Source organism: Felis catus, chromosome A1 (assembly GCF_018350175.1).
Source record: "Felis catus isolate Fca126 chromosome A1, F.catus_Fca126_mat1.0, whole genome shotgun sequence".
In the NCBI taxonomy this organism is placed as follows: Eukaryota; Metazoa; Chordata; class Mammalia; order Carnivora; family Felidae; genus Felis; species Felis catus.
In genome coordinates this window covers 168,900,410-168,917,405 of record NC_058368.1, presented here as the reverse complement: position 1 = coordinate 168,917,405, position 16,996 = coordinate 168,900,410, and the positions used below count along the sequence as shown (strand labels likewise).

At 34.0% G+C, this 16,996-nt stretch overlaps 1 protein-coding gene across 5 annotated transcripts in view; it reads right to left on the bottom strand.

The window, feature by feature from the left end:
* FER (FER tyrosine kinase) overlaps positions 1-16,996 on the bottom strand; it is a 442,286-nt gene that overhangs the window by 136,332 nt on the left and 288,958 nt on the right. The gene's annotated exons all lie outside the window — the stretch shown is intronic.

The following is a 16,996-nucleotide window of genomic DNA, read 5'->3' as shown; positions in this document are numbered from 1 at the left end:
TGCTAAGAAAATGACCATTTCCAGATATTTTTACTCAAGTAATTATCTAGAAAGGAATGTTAAAAAGGAATTTCTTATTTATGGTATTAATTTATAGATTAGTTTTAAAGTTAGGTGTAATGTAATATATTAGGCTTCCATAAAAATAGAAAAATGACAAGCAGTAGTGTTAATGGAATAGCTTCATTTTCTTAATTTTTTTCTAAGTCTTAACTGATTGGAATTTTTTAAACTACTCTTGCTTTAATAAAGACCAAGGAAAGAGATATAAGAGATCATGAGAAATGAGAGAGAGACTGATTGGGTTAGGAGGGGTAGCATACAGAGGAGACACAGAAAAAGTTACAACATTAGTCATGCGTGTGGTATTTTGATGCTTAACAAGTGATTTTAGTTAAATTAGAAATACCTGGTTCAGATAAAAATTTAATGTGATATGTAAGATATACCATTATAGAGACAGAGAAAATACTAAGAACAAGTCATCGGTTCATTAATCTTGACTCTGTTTATACTTCAGAGAATCATCGTGTGTTTTTAAATGAAGTTCTGTATTAAGATTAGTGAATACTTAGCACAGTAGATTAAAATTTACCCATTTTTTCTATTACTTAATCTATAACATACTGTATCTGAAAAACAGTTTATGTCAGTGAGTCCAATTTATACTCAACAGGAGAACACATAAATCCCAAGGTTTATTTATGCTGAGCTACTGTGAAAAGTTGGAACAGCACATTCTTGGAATTATTCAAGAGTCTAAGCTTATACCAGCCTCTGGATTATATAAAACACCTTCAATGTACACTCTACAATGAAAACTTTAGCTGTGCAAAAAAATAAAATAAAACAGAACAAATCTTTCATCTACCACATTTCAAAATTTTTATGTCCTTAGCAACTAAGATATTATTCAAATAGAACAACCCATATGGTTCACCTTGCTGAAATGGATCACACACGTACCTCAACATTTTCTTGGAAATACAAGGACATTTTCAAAGATGCCTGACATCAACATCTTTCCTTTTGGCAAAAACCTTACCATCTTTCCTGGAATACTGCCAGAAACCATCCTAACTTGGACTCAAAAACTACTCTTCAGAGCTTAATGAGTTCCCACCTCAACTATTAAAATTAAACTCTTCATAAATCTATCTTCAGTACACTCAGGGGGTGGACACAGTTCAGCCAAATTATTTTATCATCTAACCTTGTCTTATATACTCTGGTTTTCTATACATCCCAACACATTTCAGAAATTGTTATTCTTTTCATTCTTCTCCATCTCTGACAGGTTTTGAGCTCTCCAAAGATCACTTGTCCTCCAAACCACCTACTTAGTACCCACTTGCCTTCTAGGTTTGACTTGTCTACCTCCTGTTCTGAATTTATGAAACTGAACTATGATTTTGCTTGAACTACTTTCCAATCTCTTTCCTATTACAAATAAGTATGTTAATATTTCATCTCAATCATATTTCCTTATATATTTATGGTTAACCTTAGATAAAATGTTTGGTCCACTGAAAGCTGCTACCTGACATTCTACTGTGTTTACATAATTATTTTTCTAAAAGTTTTATATTTAAAAATATGAAGGAAAAACTCATTGACCGACATGTTAATAGCACTCCTGTGTTAAAATGTAATTCCTTGGGGCACCTGGGTGGCTCAGTCAGTTGAACATCGGACTTTGGCTCATGTCATGATCTCATGGTTCGTGGGTTCAAGCCCTGCGTTGGGCTCTGTGCTGACAGCTCAGAGCCTGCAGCCTGCTTAGGATTCTGCGTCTCCCTCTCTCTCTGCTCTTCCCCCACCCCCCCCCCCACCCGGCAATCTGTCTCTCTCAAAAATAAATAAGCAATAAAATTTTTTCATAAAAGAATGTAATTCTTTGGCAATGCTCTAATAGGAAGAAAAAGAAATGAATGCCTCAGATTAATTTTTAATTGGTTAATTAACATTTTCACTCAACAATCTGGGCAAAAATAATTAACTAATGCTTTGAAAATACTGACAGTTATCAAAGGTTGGATATTGTTTACTCTGAAGTATCTGGGCACAATAGGAATCTGATAGATGGCTGAAAAGAAAATCCAATCTATAATTAGTGTTAGTTTCAGCTCAGGTTAATTAATTTAGCAGCAGCTAATATTTACTAAGAATTTAGAATGTGGTAGACTGTGCCACATTTGTTACACATATTCTTTCATTTAATTCTGGGAACCTTATTATTCTCATCCCTCATTTTAGAAGTGAAGACATTGAGGCTTACAGAGACTCAGTAACTTTCCCAAAGTCATACATCTAGAAGTAACAGAGTAAGAATATAAACTCATATATGGCTCCAAAGCCATAGTGATCATGTTGACACTAGTAAAAGTCACTCTGAAGTATTCCTGCTCTCAAATGAGACAGTGCATTTTGAATTCCATTTATCATTTCTTTTACTGTAATGTTACAGTGAATAACAACAGAACAGCTGTTATATATCACTTGTGATAACTCATCAGTGAGAAGCCTCAAACACTTTGGGGGTATTTTTCCCACCAAGCTTTCTTGAACAGTTCACTAAGGAAATCTTGACTCCATAATCAAATACACTGGGATGATAGTAATCTGGTAGAAAGGGACGTTTATATAGAGATGAAAGAATATTTTCTGATGCTCTTATTCATAAGGATTTATATCTCTATTATGATTATGACTATGGTATGGGGCTTAACTGGCCATTTATAAACTCATCTCTTCTATGGATGGATCTGCTTTTATACAAAATACTATTGACCGTTTCTGGAAGTACAGGCTTCTCGGGAGACCATAGCTCTTCTAGAGAAATCTCTCAAGTCAGATGCTACCTGAACTGCTTACCTAGAGGCCTGAAGTTTGGGAAATATTCATGAATCCTTCCTATAACATACCTATTCAGGTGGTCAAACAGTAGAATTTATCTAAAATTTATCTCCACATGAGTAAACACATGTACAAAAGCACTCTTTATGGTAGCAGATGACTAGAAAAACAATTATCAAGCAGGGCATAAACATATGCAGGGACAGAAAAAGGGCTTTTCATTGTGTTAGCTATGTCCTCAAAGTAACACTAAAGTTATTCCACTGCCTACACCACAATTGTACTGGGAATTAAACTGAAAATTGCTTACCCTGACCTATGAGGCTCTTCATCATTCTGCCCCTTCTGTCTTTCCAACCTTATTTCCTAAGCTCTCCACGCTTCAGGAGAAGTTATCTCTACTTCTTCTACCCTTCTTCCTGTTTCTCAAACATAAAAGCCATTCCTATACACATCTTTTGCACGTGCTGTTCTGTGCCTTTCCCCAGCCATTTGCAAAGGGAGATTATTTTTTACCTTTCAGGTGTTAACACAGATGTCACTTTTCCTAAGGCCTCTAAAATAATTTAGGTGCCACCTTTTACCATCTCTGAGCAAATCCTTCAATAGCAAAGTTTGCAATAATGTTTATTTGCAATTATTGTTAAATATATGTCTCTTGTACCACACTGAATTCAGTGAAGGAAGAGGTCACATATATATTTTTCACCAATGTATATGGCATATGAACATAGCTGGTGCTCAATAAGTACTTATCAAATAGAGTAATTAATCCAAACCTCACAATAATGAAGAATGACAAGCCTTGAAGAATAACTGGTATACTTTTAAGTTTCAAAGTCACTTAATATAAGGTGATATTTGTTTCCAATAAGAATGGTCATTTTGAGGATTTATTTTTGTCAAAACTAACTAGTTTAGAATACTTTAAAAGAATAAAGCTACTTCAAATTACTATCACATTGGCTTAAAAATTCCAACTTAAAAAGAACTGACTATAAACTCTTAAAAGTAATCTCAATGTTATAATATTTATAAATTTCATATGTGATAACCTATTCTTCATTTTTTAAAAACACATTTAAAGATGTCAAAAAAAAACAAAAAACCTACAGTCCAGATATCTAAGACTTTTATTCTATTCAACAAATGATAGATGTTGCCTGTAGGAATGGTTTCTTAATTTTAATAGCTGAAATACAAAGTATACAGATCCACCCACATGCTGGTAGTAAATATCATTGTGGAAGATAACTTTATTTGGAAGTCTTTACCAAGGACTTGAAAATGCTCCCAATACTATCACAGACTGACATGTAAGAGAAGGAAAACAAAACATAAACAAACAAACAAACAAACAAATAAATAAATAAATAAAATGAAGTCTTAACCGGTGCAAAACTGAAAATATTTAGTCTATGTAATCCCTTAAGATTCAAAATTATTAGAGATGCTCTATAAATCCATTTCCTTAATCTCTTTGCTATAGAAAGCCTGTCATTTTGAATGCAAATACTGTCAAATCTAATACTATTTTCTCAAGTTTGGCACAGAAGAAATTAGGCAAACTTATTGTTTCTAGCAAAGGTTACGTTTTCTAGGTGTATTTATTAGATTCTTAATCTCAGGCCCAGCTGTGTCAGGCATTGAATCATATCCTTCTTGGTATTGAAATTCATGCCCACAAATAGGTACCAATGACAATATACTTCGGTTTTACAGAGAAGGACAAATGAAGGAAAATAAAGAACAAGAAAATTCCACACACATAAAACCTTGTTATGACAGTTTCGAATATTATGTTCACATTTTCAATGACAGGAGGCTATACAATGCTTAATATAAAGTGCAAGCTCTCAAGATAAATTTGTGAAGATGTTTTATGTTACATAGCATCTGAAAACCTAGTAAAGGAAAAAAGAGTCCCTAAATGAGAAGAGAGATATTAAATATGACCAGAAAACTAGTAAGGAAATGAGAAAAGAAAAATACATAATGGATTTTCAGAAGCAATTAATTTGACTGGTCATAAAATGAGCATTTAGCAAGTAGAAGATTGATTTCATCCTCAAAATTTATTCAAATTTATGAAGGGCAAGGAAGAGAAGGCCAAACTATATGCATTCCCGTTCACTTGACATAACAAAACACAGACCATTTGGCCTGGAGAGCCTAGAAGAAATTCAGTATTTTCCATGAAACTTGTCATTAATATGAAGCTCCCTTTACATCATTTACCCTTGGAAGCTGATCAAGACAGCAAGAGTCTTGCATGTTCAGTTCAAGGTAATTACCACAAGAGGACTCCTTAATTTGAAATAGTCATTACTGCAATCTACAAGGCTTTGCAGGATTAGAACCCCAATGCCTCTCTAGCCCCATCTCCTCCTGCTCTCCCCTCCCCCTTACTACACCCACACTGCTCTTTATTCAACTCCCAAGTCTAGAGTGCCTGTCCTCCACCTATCTATGTAGCTGGTTCTCCCCTCTCAACAGGCTTTTAATCAAATGCTCCACCCTACTGAGCCTTCCCTGGAGACTTTCTCTAGGACTTCAACCTCCACCCCCACACAGTTTTCTTCACTGTTGAATCCCCAGCACCTGGCATCCCACTGGGCATTCGGTAACTGTTGAGCGTGAGTAAATAACCTAACAGAAAAATCTAGATTTAAATGAATAGCTATGGATAGAGGGATACACCTCAAATATTAAAGCAGATTTTCATTTCTTCCACAAATTTAAGAAGAGTCCAGAGTTTGTCTATCATTTCTGAATACAAAGGATAACTTACAACTAGAAAGGGATAACATTTACAAACTAAAGTGAGAAGATAGCATTGAAGTATCTTTGGCTAATGCTGACACAAGGCATTTGTTCGGTTTCTACGTAAAATAGTCTGAGTATTTATGGCACTTCAAAGTAGAAAAAAACCCCAAACATTCACTTTTCAACTTTCATTGTAAATAAAATGAGTATTTTTTTTAAGAACTTTGATTCAACCAATTTTCAGTTGTCTTTTCAACTTGGAAAAATAGTCTGTGCCCTTCACTGTTTCAATAACTGTTTTCGTTATAACCTTGATAACAGGAAAAATCTCATACTAATAGGCACTTTCACATTCACATATGTTAAGTAAGTTATAGGGGAAAACCTATTTATTTGTAAAGACAAATTATATGTAAATTTTTATTTTTTACTTCGGTTGAATTCTACAGTTTTACTAGTCCCAGCCACACTTCTAATATTTGCATCAAATATAAGTAGGCTTTTGATGTTCAAGTGAATTTTTGTTTTTAACATATATCTTTGAACTTTATCTGAGAATCTTAAGACTTTCCCATGTATAGTAACAAAAACTTAAAAATGATAAAAAAAAAAAAAACTAGTTAAAGCTAATCAGTCCCTTAAAGAACCGTTTATCCATGTGGAAGGATACCTATGTATTCATCACCTCCACACTTTCCTTTCAATCATTAAAGAACTTCAACTGCCATAAAGTCATTTTCAAAACAGTATCTATGACAAGAATATGGTTCAGAACACACTTTGTCCTGCTCACCAGGCTACCTGCCTCCTTGCAAGAGGTACTTATAGCTATCACTGTTATCAGATGCTTTGAACATAAAAAACATAGGAGCAATATTGCACAGATGTACACAATGCATCTTTGGCTCAAACGTACCATGATAACTTAATGTCTGTTGTAACATACCAACCTTTTTCTCATTTCATTGATAAAAAAGGAAAATCTCTGTACACTTCTTTAGAATCACTCAAGTCAAAAAGGTACTATAGTAGTGGTAAGAGTTATTTCAGGTTTTTCTCATATCCTTCTTCTGGGTTAATGTATTTAGCACTTAGCTCCACCTCAGGGGAAGAATATTCACTGCTAGAAGAAAGTGATATATCTGAAGAACAACAGGAAAATGCCAAAACCACATGTGTGGAATACTACCAGCTTATCAATTTATGTCACGTGTAAATAAAATTAGCTGATTCCCAAGGATGTTAGTGCTTTCAGCATCTGAAGAAATAGCCAGTTTATCCCATCTGCATTTGCTTTGGGGTATTAGGCAGCAAATGAAACACGAGGGCAAACCAGTGTATCATTTGGCTGAGAAAAAATACCAATTTAAAGATGTTATCTTTTCAAAAGATTTTGGAAGTAGGTTACATTATATCAAACTATTATCTGTGGTATAAAATGGCAACAGAGAACATTTATTTTGTTTTTCATTAATGTAATATGCTTGAATTATAAAGTGAATGTCCAAGTTTAGATATAACATCAGTTAACATTTAAAAGAAAACTTCCTTATTTTCCCAAAGTGGAATTCACAATCCTCTAATTAGACCAAATTCATACCAAAGTTATTTTTATTTATTTTTTTAATTTTTTTTAACGTTTATTTATTTTTGAGACAGAGAGAGAGACAGAGCATGAACGGAGGACGGGCAGAGAGAGAGGGAGACACAGAATCGCAAGCAGGCTCCAGGCTCCGAGCCATCAGCCCAGAGCCTGACGCGGGGCTCGAACTCACGGACCACGAGATCGCGAGATCGTGACCTGAGCTGAAGTCCGACGCTCAACGGACTGAGTCACCCAGGCGCCCCCCAAAGTTATTTTTAAAGAGTATTCTGTTAATAGCTCCAAACATAAGTCCATAAAATTAGGTTCTTCTGTGGCAATTAACAAAAAATAATTCAGCCACTGAGTTGACATCTTATAATTTTTAGTAAATAAATACTTATTTGAGTATTACTATGTTGCTCTCTCCTTGAGCTCAAAATTTGCTGCTGTGAAGTGGTATTATTACACAACTGGTCATGGGTTAGAGCTTATGTAACACCAAGTGCCAGTTCAGATTTTGAGGGCTCTCCTTTATGAGTGGTAGGAGCCACGTTCCTTAATCTTTTCTTGGCACAATTTACCTTTGTTACATTTATGATGAACAAAAGAAACAAATGCCAGGCAAGTATCCACAGCCAAAACACTGGGACTTTGTTCCCAATGAAGCAGGAACTGTCATTTTAAGGGACTACCATAATAACCTTCTATAGCTGTGATAATCACATAACTGAAATTGGTTCTGCTACATCATATACATATATAAAATGTTGTTATGAATTGAAGGGATAGTTTATTTTTAAGAAGAATTTAACCTCCCTAGGGGCACCTGCGTGACTCAGTCGGTTAAGTGTCCGACTCTTGATTTTGGCTCAGCTCATGTTCTTGCAGTCACGAGATCACAGCCCAGCCCTGGACTGCACTGACAGCGTGGACCCTGCCTGAGGGTCTCTCTGCCCCTCCCCTGCTCACACTCACACACACACACTTTCTCAAATAAAACTTTTTTTAAAAGAATTTAACGTCCCAGCAAAATTTAGTGAAATTACCAACTGAAATGATTTTAAAGAAAAGAAATTGTGACAGTGGAAATGTTTCTACTGAGATGTTAAAGACATTTAGGATATAAAATAATCATGCTAAGATTTCTAAGCCAAAATCTCAAGACCATATAAACTCCATGAACTCAATTCTTAAAAAACATGTTATAGGGAGGAGATATATTTTGATGATGTCTAAACCTGGTAAAAATTCTTCAATAATTCTCAAAGTTTCAAACACATAAGTCATTTTAAAATTAAAATAACTTTGAGTACTGCCAAAGGGCAGCATCTGTATAAACTATGGAATGTACCAGATAATGTAACATTCAATTGGTTCCAGAAAGTTCTGAACTCAGAGAGGAGATCCATGTCAGAAAGAAAGGGGCAGTTACAAGTCTCTAGGGAAAGAAAGTGGAGACTGACATTTTTTAAGGCTTAATAAAATTAATCACTTCTACTCATGATATGCAGAAACATTGTTGCATTTAAAGGTTAAGGTGCTTAGTTTCCTCTTCATCTGGGTATCAGTGGCAGCCCTAATTCAATCACATAAGAAAATAAATGACACCTGCCTGGCCCATAAACATTCCTTTAAGTAATGCTTGTCACTTAAAAAAAAAATTCTCTCACAATTTCCTTCATTTCAACTTCTAAGTAATAAACAACATGCTTACAAACTGTCTTTTTTTTTTTTTAGCATATTAGAGCTTTTTGTTTTTAGTATTTCCTAGTGCCATTTAGAATTGCCTTTTGTTTGAGTTTACTTATCCAGCAACCCATGAGCAAACAAGTAAATAAAGCATTTGTAATTCAAGAGATGATTCAAGTAAAGACAAGATCATCTTGGAGTATTCACTCTAAACTTCAATTCTCAAATGTTTCTAATCTCTTTAAACATTACTTTGGTTCAAATATATTTCAGATTTATGATTTCAAAGGGTTCAGTTATCTGACGAGAACAGGAGCATATTAAGTCTCTGCATAATGCAGTTTTGAAATGGCATGCATATTAGACACTAAGCAGTTATTAAATCTTGCTTTTAACCTACCAGTTTTCTAAATCTTCCCTCCACAAGCTTGATTCCCAGTAGAGAAAAAAGGAACTCCAACAAAAATTTTCCTGTTTACTACAGTAAGCTATTTACTTATCTGTGCACAAGGCTGAGAAATTATGTAAGGGGGATTAATGTATTTGTCCATAGGGTATCTTGCATAGATGTTTAGCTTGAATTTTCATTTGTATTTTTAATTCGTAAAAGGATTATATATTTTGACCCACTTATAAATTGAATGATAAAACAAAATAGAGCATTATTTTCCTACTTGCTATTTAACTAATGTCGACAAGTCATTTTTACCTCTCTGAACTTCATTTAGTTTATTTATAAATGAAGATAACAATATAGCTGGTAGAATAAATGACCTAATATCAAAGTGCTTTTACAACTTTAAGATCTTTTGTAAGCATAAGAAATTATATATTACTATGGTGCTTTTACAAGAATGAAAACTAGCTGGCTCTTTCCCCATCATACCTTTTATAAAGGAAGAAAAACACAGAAAAGTACTTTCTGAAGCAGTCTGAGAATTGAGGTTTCAAACTTAAACATTTTCCTAACAATTACAATAATACAGGTTATTGCTAAAATTCAGAGGACATTTAATCTAGCCACTTGAGTTTTACATAATAAAGATCAATGAAAGCTAAATATAAAACATATCAACAGAACAGTTACAATGATGGAGAGAGAAGAACTGAAAACAAATGTTATACTTCCTAATTTGTTCTCAGTCATTCCTATTTAGTACACCTAGGGTTAGGAGGAGAATTAGGGGCAGAGGCAGGTTCAGAGTCTGGGTTAGTTTTGGCTGGATTATAGCAGGCATTTTAAATAACCACTTTTTTCTCTTAGCCAATTGGAAAATAATAAAATTTATGGTAAGAAAACAAAGTGGCCCCATGTGAAATACTTAGAGATATATAATGTGTCTATATGTGTATTTACATAAAATCACAGTACATTAGTCCTTATACCAACCCTATTAATCTTACTTTATAGGCAAGAAAATTAAGGCACAGAAGGGTTAAGTAAGTTCAGCAAGGTCATATAAGACTGCCTAGCTCTTGGGCTTTTTTTGTTAAAGAGCCATTTACAAGTTCAGTTTATATACATAAAATTTATCCACTTTAACGTATGATTCAAGGATTTTTGACAAATTTACAGGTGTGCAACTGTCACTACAATCCAGTTTGATACATTTTCATCATGCCAAAAAGTCTCTCATATCTGTATACCGTTGGCCTTTAAACATCAGGGCTTAGGAGCATCAATCCCATCCCAGGCAAAAATCTACTGGGAATCTATTAATTTCCTAAGAACATAACAACTAATAGTCTACCATTGAGCAGAAACCTTACTAATGACATAAACAGTTGATTAACATATTTTGCATGTTAAATGTACTAAATACTGTAGTTTTACAATAAAGCTAGAGGAAAAAAACCTTATCATTAGGGAAAATACATTTACCATACTATAAAAAATATGTATAATAAATGGACCCACACAGTTCAAATCCATGCTGTTCAAGAGTCAACTGTATAGTCAATCCCATCAGAAAGCCCAGCCCCAGAAAACCACAATGCCTTCTCTGGCCATTTCAAAGAAATGGAATCATACAGCATGTAGTCTTCTGCATTGGACTTGTTTCAATTAGCATAACGTTTTTGAGGTACATGCATACTGCAGCATGTATTAATTACCTCATTTCTCTTTATTACTTAATAGTATTTATACCATTTGGATATGCTATATTGTTTTTCCATGGACATTTAGGTTATTTCTACTTTTTGGCTATTATAAACAATGTTGCTATGAACATCCACTTACAATTTTTGTGTGACAAATATTTTCAATTCTCTTGGGTAAATACCTAGGATTGAAACGCTTAATATATGTGGAACATTCATGTATAACTTCTAGAGAAATTGTAAACTTTCTTCCAAGAAAGCTGTATTATTTTACATTCCAGCACTAATGTATGAGGGAGTTGGTTTTTTCACACCCTCACCAACACTTATCAGAACTTAAGATCTCCACCACTACCCTCGCTGGCCTTCTACTGACCACGCACTTGTGTCACGGAATGCTGGACAGGACAGAGGAAGGAGCTAAGTGAATGAAGAAGTGAGGGAGACAGAGATCCCTATACTTTTTCAAAGACAACCATATCTATTTCAGCTGATGAACCTACATTGACACATCACTATCCTCCAAAGAGTGTTACAATATTAGTTTAACAGCTAGCATTTTAATTTCAAACACTGGCAAACAAGTGTTTATTGTGACAAAGATGAAAAATACCATAAACATGTTAAAGGGTGCTTTTTATTTACTTGTTCTGGCTATATGGTTCTAGAAGCTAGAACATCCAGTATGATGTTGAAGTGGTAAATGCAGATAGAGGTTTTATTTCTTATATAAAGGAGGAAAGTATTCAGTCATTTACCATTAAGTATAATGTCATCTACAGGCTTTTCTTAGAAGCCCTTAATGTTGAGGAAGTTTTATTTCTCATGAGAGCATTCTTATCAGGAACACAGGTTTGATTTTGCCAAATGCTTTTTTGTATCTATTGAGATGATGATACTATTTTTTGTTTGTTTGTTTGTTAATGTGATGAATGGCATGGATTGGTTTTTGAAGGTTAAACCAACTTGCAGTTCTAGAATAAATTCTGCTTCAGTATGATGTATTTCTGTATATTGCTATATTGGCTTTGTTATAATTATGCTTAGGATTTTTATATAAGATCATGAGACATTACTCTGTAGTTTTCTTTTCCTATGATTTTTTTCTCTAGCTTTAGAATCAGGTAATGGTGGTCTCAAAAAATGAGCTGGGAAGGAGTCTTGCTTTTTCAACTTTCTGAATGAGTTGGTATAGAAGTGGTGTATTTCCTTCTGAAAAGTGTAGTATAATTCACCAGTGAAGCCAGCTGGGCCTGGAGGTTTCTTTGAAGGATGGTTTCTTAATGACCAATTCTTTAAAAGAGAGGGGGATATGAAGATTGAAGGATTTGGTAGTTTTATCTTTCAGGAGATTTGTCCATTGCATCTAAGTTGTTTAATTTGTTTGCACAAACTTGGCCATAATATTCCATTAATATCCTTTTGACATCTGTAGACTCTGTAGTGATGTCAGCTCTCATTTTTGATGTTAGTAATTTGTGTCCTCTCTTTTTTCTTATCGGCCTATGTAGAGGTTTACTTTTATGGATCTCAAAAGACTAGCTTTTAGTTTCGTTGACTCTGTGTTTTTCCCTTTTCATTGATTTCTGCTATTGCCTTAATTTTTTCTTTCTTCTACGTATTTTGAGTTACCTTGGATTCATTCAACTTTTTATGGTAGAAATTGAAGTCATCACTTTGAGTACCTTCTTTTCTAATATAGACATATACTGTTAAAGTCGTTTCTCAAGTACTGCTTTATAGGCAGTATATAAATACTGAGATGTTGCGTTTTCATTTGCATTCAGGCTCAAAACACTTTGATTTCCACTCTGCCCCACTGGTTATTCAGATGCACATTGTGTAGTTTCCAAATATTTAGAGGTTTTTCAGAGATTTGTCTTTGAGCTCTATTTTTATTACATGTACATAATTTAAATACTTATAAATTAGTTGGGACTTGTTTTATAGTCCAGAATATGGACTATCTTAGTACATATTCTCTGTGTACTTAAAAGAATTGTATTTTCGGGTGATGATGTATGGAATGTCCTATTTATGTCAGTAGGTTAGGTTGACTGACAGTGTTATTCAAATCTTCTATAACTTCCTTAGTGGATATACTTTTTAAATAAAATTTACTTTTAAAGATCACTTACTATGGCTTCACAAAAAAAGTAATACTCAGTGATAAGTCTGACAGAAGACAGAAAGTCCTCTATACAAACTCTACAGAACTTAGCTTAGAGAAGTTAAAGATCTTACTAGCAAGATATACCATGTCCATGGGTCAGAAAACACAATAATGTTAATCCATCTATTTACCCCCAGTTGATCTACAGACTCAGTACAATACCAACCTAAATGCCAGCAAACCTTTATATAGAAACTCTTGAACTATAAAAGAACACTAACACTGATATGGAAATGCTAAGGGCCTCTAATAGCCCAAATGATGAAGAAACAAATTATAGCACTTACATTACCCGACTTCAAGACATTATAAAGCTACAGTAATTAAGACAGTGTTGTATCGGTATGAAGACAAACAAAAGAATCAACAGAAAAGAAGAGTCCAGAAAAAGACCTATGCATAAAATTAAAATGAAAGTGCATGTAACAAGGTAGGTGAGGGAAACACCATAAGGGGAAAAAAAGATAGTAATTTAAACAGGTGGTGCTGGAAGAACTGCATATCCATATGTCAAAAATATAAACTTAAGCTGTTTTTCACAGCATATATAAAAATTAACTTGAAATGGATCACAGACTCAAATGTGAATTCTTAAACTATCAAACACATAGAAGTAAGCATAAAAGAAAACCTGTATGATCTTGGGGTCGACAAAACTTTCTTCTATGTACCATGAAAAACATGATCTTTGAAAAAAAAATTTGGTAATTTAAACTTTGTCAAAACTAAAAACTTCTGCTTTCCAAAAGACACTTAAGATAATGAATAGATAAATCACAGACCAAGAGAAAATATTTGAAAAATAACATTTCTGATAAAGGATTTGTATCTAAAGTATGTTAAGAACCAAGACTCAATTGTAACAAACAACCCAATTTTTACAAATGGGCAAATGGTTTGAATAGACATTTCACCAAAGAAGATACATGAATGGCAAATTAGCACATGAAAAGATGCTCAACATCTTTAGTCAGAAAAGACAAATAACATTAACACATTTCTACATAAATATTAGAATGGCTAAAGACTGACCAGTCTGAGTTGATGAAAAGAGAACACTGCTGCTGGGAAGGCAAACTAGTATAATCACTTTAAAAGGCAATTTGGCAGTTTCTTAAGTATTTAAACATGCATATTCCCTACTATTCATTCATCCCTTTCCTAGTACCTTCCCTAGAGAAATAAAAGCACATGTCCATTACAAACTCTCGTACATAACTATTTTTAGCAGTTTCATTTGCAGTAGGCCCAGAAAAGAAACAACTCAAAAGTCTATCAATAGCTGAATAGATAAACGGTGGTATATTCCTGAGGTCACTCTACTCAGCAATAAAAAGGAAACTATTGATACAAAATGGCTGAATCTCAAAATAATTATGCTAAATGAAAGAAACCAGACCAGAATAAAAAAAAAGTGTAGACTATGATTTCATTTATACAAAATTCTAGAAATACAAACTAATATAGCAACAGAAGGCAAATCAGTGATTACCTGAGACAGGGTGTAGAGAAGGGTATGACTAAGTCCATACACAGACAATCAAGTATCCTATAAAAGTTGTTATTGTATCAAAGTGGTTTTCAAAAAGAATGACAAATTATGCTTATTAAAAATTAGATATTGGACCCACATTTTCCCAAATAAATGAAGTAAACGTGACACTTCAAGGGGAAAAAAAATGACAGGTTTTGTTGCCAGTGATAAAATCCAAACTTTACAGTGACAATTAAAATTTTAGAAAACACCTATTTGTCACCATGTACTTGATAGCTTCCCATTATTTGTCTGATGAGACTACTGTTGACATTAATAAATGTGATCTTTTGATGTTATATAATGAATCATGTCACCTTTTTGAGGATCTATATATATAACCTGGTGACCTGATATATTCTAAATGATGAAGCATGATGCTACAGAATCATGCACAGATAAAGATACATTCAAATTCCAAGTTCAAGCAATGGAGTTAGTGTAAGAGAGTATGAAAAGTTTATCACTGTGGTTTCAGATTCCATGCTGCAACTATCTTTGAAAAATTTAGCAAAATGTACTGTACTGAAGTAGAATTAGAATATGGCTTCCCAACAATCGCCTACCCTACGTCCTGGATCATGTGAACACAGTTATCACTTCCCTAATTATGTTGTCATATGGCATTCTCTTCTTTCAAAAAAGGAGAGAATATTCTCCAGCTGATAACAGAAGAGTAAGTTTAAAAAAATCAAAAACACTTGAAAGATATGACTATGCTGAGTCTGAAGATGGAGGGACCATGGGAAAAACAGTGTAGAAACCTAAAGGAGATGAGAGATGCCTTCAGCTGACAGCAAGCAATAAAAGCAACTTAGACCACTTCTCAGCTTCAAGGAACAGGATTCTGCCACAACAGACACAGGTTAGTAGTCAATTCTTCCCAGTGACTCCAGATAAGAACTCAGCCTGAAATCCCGATTTTGGGCTTTGTGATACCCTAAGCAGTTAACCCAATCAATATTGCCTATGCTTGTGATCCATAGAACTGTGAGGTAATAAATGCATGTTGATTAAAGCTGCTAGGCTGTGATCATTTGTTATGCAGCAATAGAAAGCTAATACATTTATTATAAATCAAAATGCACATACACTTGCAACCAATAATCCCATTGCTGAAAATGCACCCTATATAGTTCAAAATGATTATGTTATTAGTCCAAATATATTCATTCAACGTTGATATATATATCGCACACACACACAGTCTCCCTAAGTGGAAGACTGATTAAATTACATAAATCCATAAAATGGAATATTCTGAAACCATTACAAACAAAAAGATATAACTACATGGATAAATATCAAACAATGAGACCCTAAGTTATACTATTAAGAGAAAAAAGATCTGAAAAGTTTAAGAGTATGTTTTTATACATTAAACATTTTCCTGGAAACACACACATATACTTAGTTATCAACTAGCTTTGAGACAGGCTTAGATTATTAAGTGGGAGATCTTCATTTTTAATTTTCTATTTTCCATTACACTTTCAATTTTCTAATGGGGCTTAGTTTTCTTATTCTTTTAAAAACATCAATATAAGTTATTTGTCAGTGTCAGATGAACACTTCCCTGGCACTCCTGCAATGCTCTATTCTTTTGTTCAACTTGTACCTGCTATCTGGCATTTGTCATCCATGCTAAGACCAAGATCACTTTTCCTCATCAACTCAGCCCCACCTTTCAAATCTCAGTTTCTCAGAGACATGCCCTATTAACTGGGGACTTCATGTATGTGATTTTTTTTTTTTTTTGAGACAGAGACAGACAGAGCATGAGTGGGGGAGGGGCAGAGAGGGAGACACAGAATCTGAAGCAGGCTCCAGGCTCTGAGATGTCAGCACAGAGCCCAATGTGGGGCTTGAACTCATGAACCGCGACATGATGACCTAAGCAGAAGTCGGACAGTCAACCAACTGAGCCACCCAGGCACCCCTATGATATTACTTAATTAAAACTATAAGCAATTCAATTGTTTTCAAAATTTTAGACTGTACTCTAACATTTTTCATAACTATATTGAAACTACTTATGATATAGATCATAAATAACATACAATGTATATAACAGTGCTATCCTGATGAGGATGAAGATGATAATCCTAAATCCTGCAGTTATATGGTAATATCAAGAACTACTCCGTAGCAGGCAAACCAGTGTGATAAAAATGAGACTAACTATCCTTAAATAATAGCAGAATTGTGTGAGCAATATTTAATGGGCAATCTATAATATCAGGTTTATCTAATGTATATTAAAATTAGAAATATTTTTCATATTCCTTTA